Here is a 4,201-nt window from a genome sequence, read left to right as displayed (position 1 = left end):
TTATCTTCTAAAAGTTTAGATTGTTCAAACCGAAGACTAGCAGCAACAGAACTACTCTAGTCTTATAGATTTTCAAATTCAGGTTTTTGTTTACTCAATTTGAGAAACGCTAAAGTATGTGTAACATATCCTACTACCTGCTTAGTAGACAAGAGCCAGAGATGTTGTGAATATCCATTAATATGGCTTACTATTTTGAAACGTAGATATTTTGCATGTATTATATGTAGCCACACGAGCTGTCATAGAGAAGGCTCACAATTTGATGTCCTAACGAAAACAAAACCCTAGAACAGAACATGAATAGGACCGTCTGCTAGTGATGGTTGCGTGAAATTGTTTTGAGTGCATACAATGCCAAAAATGCCCAAGTTTTTTGCATTGATGCTTTTTGGGAGTCTGGCCTAGCTGTAAGTTTCCAACTGATTGACTGGATAATTTTTCATGCTGTAGAAACCAAGGCAACTTTATTAACCAGCATTAGAATTAGCTCGTTGATTACTTTCCTTTGTATATTTTTTTTTATTACGTGAGGGACATCCTACTCCCAGCTTATTTTGAAAATGTCGATTTCAACACTATGGGTGTAGTCCCTTATAGTGAAAATATGTCCTCATTCTCTACTTTTACTAGCCATTGCAGGCCTTTTGATTATATTCCTACAATGCTAGTGTATTGGTCATTTACTGATCCCCATATGGTATAGTGAATATCATGGGAATTACCCTGGCCTTTCGTGCCAAATGCCACATGATCAATGCTTTAATGGGAAAACTGGAAAAAGTGAATTACACTCAACAAGATATCTGCATCAAATCCAGACTGAAGATTATCAGAATGTTCGAGTGTTTTATATCAGAAATTATGGACCTTCAAACATGGAGAAAGCTTCAATGGAAGATGTTAGATCTTCGCTTCTTAAATTTCTTAGGAAAGAGCGTGGAAGAAAAGGGTAGCCCATATCTCTTATTTATTAAGAATTCAACAAGGCTGCTGGTAAAGTTTTAAACCTCAATTATCTTGGATTTCCCAAACTACAAAAGTTCTTGAAGAATTTAGGGATGTGATGTTAGTTAAGAAAGTGTCACCCAATAAGGTTTTATATTGCCTGTACAAACAAAACATTAGAATGAAATTATAAAATTTTCTTCAATCTTTTATTCCTTCGGCATTCCGTCACACCTCTCGGTGTCATAGCTAGTTATAAATATTATGACTTGGGTGATCTCTAGCATGGAGTGACCGCGAACAAGAATCAAATGAACTAATTTATAAAGTTGGGTCTCAAATATGTACGTACTTATCAAGCCAAACCTATCTTGTATGTATGTACGTATTTATAAAGCCGAACCTATCAAGTTTGATTCAAATATGTACGTACTTTCTACTTTCCACTTTCCCACCAAAACTACTGGGATAATTATTATTATACATGTGGGCAGGATAGTATTACATATTGGATTTTTGTTTTCATTGGTTACATATTATGTTTTTAATTAAAAATAATTGCAGCTTTTCTATAGTTTAACATTATAGGTTGAATTTTATTATTATTTAAATTTACTTATCTGCAATGTGATTGGTTCTGCAATCATTGCATTGAGTAGTATTACCATAACCCTACCATCATAGTTGGCAAACATTTTGGAGTCTAGTTCAAATAAATTAATTATGTCAGGGTGGAGTAACATGACCAAACTCACCAAGTTCAAGCAAACTAATTAGGAGTAGTCTTTAAGTATTATTTTTATGGAGGTGAAAAATGGTGGCCAAATCTTGATTTATGTTGTTTACACTGGTTTTTTATTACATATATAAATTCAGCACCCTCAAAAACTCATACAACACTTTGATTATGAAGACTTCACACACCAAACTTGTAATTTCAATAAATCCCTATTAAACTTTAAACAAATTAAATAAATAAAAATTCATAGTTTTAAAAATTATTATGGCAGGGTGGAGTAGCGTTACCAAACTCACCACCAAACTAAACTCTACCAAATGCGAGGAGCATCCCGGAGTTTCGTGGCGTAATAACTCGGAAGTCAGGGACACGATACTGTATCAAGTTGGGACGTTAACACAAATTAATGAAGCATACTGCTCCAGCGAATACTTGGCCACGTCAAGGGCACGATTGGCAAGCACTAACGGACTCGAAGACATTGAAGAACCATCAATCTCGGAGGGTGTTAGGTCGCTCCACTTACCTGAAGTCCGGTTTTCAGCTCCACTTCCATGATTTTCCGCTCCAAAATCACGTAGAACTCGGAATCTTGTATTGTGACTTTCTTGTCGACAAGATTCTGAGTTCTACGTGATTCTGTTGATACTTAGAGTATTTTATATTAAAAATATTTTTAATTAATTAAATCTAATTTGAATATTCGTGGGTCTACTAGGAACACATATCCAATTGCCAGAGCAGATTTAATTAATATTTAAATATTCAATAGATGTGTGCACCTTTACACGACCATGGCTTCGTTCTAGAAGCCCAATCCAAATCCTTAGCTACCTTGAAGTCTGGCTGCGACACAGAATATTTCTCGGAGCTCCGGAGTCCAATGCTGTGCGTCCTTCCTTGTGCTTGTAGCATAAATATTAGTTTACAGTACCTGGTTCTATATCGCTGCAATTTTAACCATAGGTTGTAAGTTGTACTCTATATTCAACGTTTAATTAGTGTTTATACTATTCACTGCGCTGGAGTTTTTACATGCGAAGAGGGTTTTTCCACGTACAATTTTGTGTCCTTGTATGCCTACCCGTTAATGAATCTGTGGAACTCCCATTGTTTCAGCACAAGAGAATCGAAATCGAAATTGAGCTGCAGAGCTTTGTTGGTCGGCCCCTCTGGTTAATCCAGTGTAAGGGTGGGTATTTCACAGAGGCTAAAATAAAAAAATTTCTTGACGCGGAGTAGAACACGCCACCCCGGTCTAGGTCAGAAAATGGAATCGACGCTGACGGATCTGGCCTCAGGCCTTTGAATCTGGGGACGCAAATGGTGGTAGAGGTGGGTTGGTTGTGTTTGAGGCGCAGACATTTTCACCTTTTGGATACAGTTGATTCACGGGGAAGTTAAAAAAACAGATTTTATTTATTTATTTATGAGCCAATCTGAAGTGAGCATAATTTTTTTGTTTTTCTTCTTATCCAATGCAATTCATATACCACTTGTGTGGTCACTTCTCATGTTTTCGATTCGCATTAGGGTTTAAATGTGTCAATTTTGGCATAGTTGTCTACCATTAAACCATTTCTGTCCGGTCCAAATTGCATCGATGATGACACTTCTGAGTGTGCTCCCAGCTTGTAAAGCCAGTCAAGCGAACACCGTGGGCATATTTGCAGGGAGGATCGTCCATGGTGTGCGTGTAAGGCATTTGGAAAATATAACTCTGATATTTATGTCACTAGTAGGGAACAATCTGTAGGGTGAAGGCTAATTTTGATCATGTATTTACATAAGATAAATGTATTAATGTCCCCAGATGACCACAAAAGTAGTTCAATGGGATTCGGTGGAGAAAGGTTTACATTTGATACATGGTTTTCATGTAACTTTACCCTTTTGTGGAGCGTATGCAGCAATCAACTGTTTTTTTTATAATAGGTGGACGCTTTATGTATATATTTAGTAGTCAAACCAAAATCCTGTTCGGAATGAAATAACCAAAATCCTGTTCGGAATGAAATAATGACTGCTAGTTGGCAAATATACTTTCAAAGAGGTTCGTTCTATTATATATATAGAGAGAGAGGTGGGGTCGTTGTTATAGGGCGAAATTATATATATATAGAGAGAGAGGGGTCGTTATAGGGCGATACATTATTACAAAAGGGGTGGCTAGGCCACTCATTTGAATGTAGTGGTGTTGTTATAACAATGTGCTAGTGGCAAGTATTTAGTGGTGGAGCATGTCCATTTACGTTTAAACCAGTTATATTTATACATGTATGTATGTATTGAGGAGAGGTTTTTATTATACATTGACACACTATTGCATCAAAGGGTGACTAGGCGCTAATCTGAATGTAGTGGCATTGTTATAACAATGAGCTAGTGACAAGCATTTAGGGGTGTAACATATGCACCTAGGTTTGAACTTAGGTCGTTGTGGAAACAACCACTCCAAGTCCCTACTATACCATAACTCAATAAAAAATATATACCATGCACCAAAATATTTGA

This window comes from Pinus tabuliformis, chromosome 5_2, assembly GCF_031772625.1.
Source record: "Pinus tabuliformis cultivar Carrire ecotype Pingquan chromosome 5_2, CPIR1, whole genome shotgun sequence".
NCBI classification, from domain to species: Eukaryota; Viridiplantae; Streptophyta; class Pinopsida; order Pinales; family Pinaceae; genus Pinus; species Pinus tabuliformis.
Note: the sequence above shows the minus strand (reverse complement) of the source record.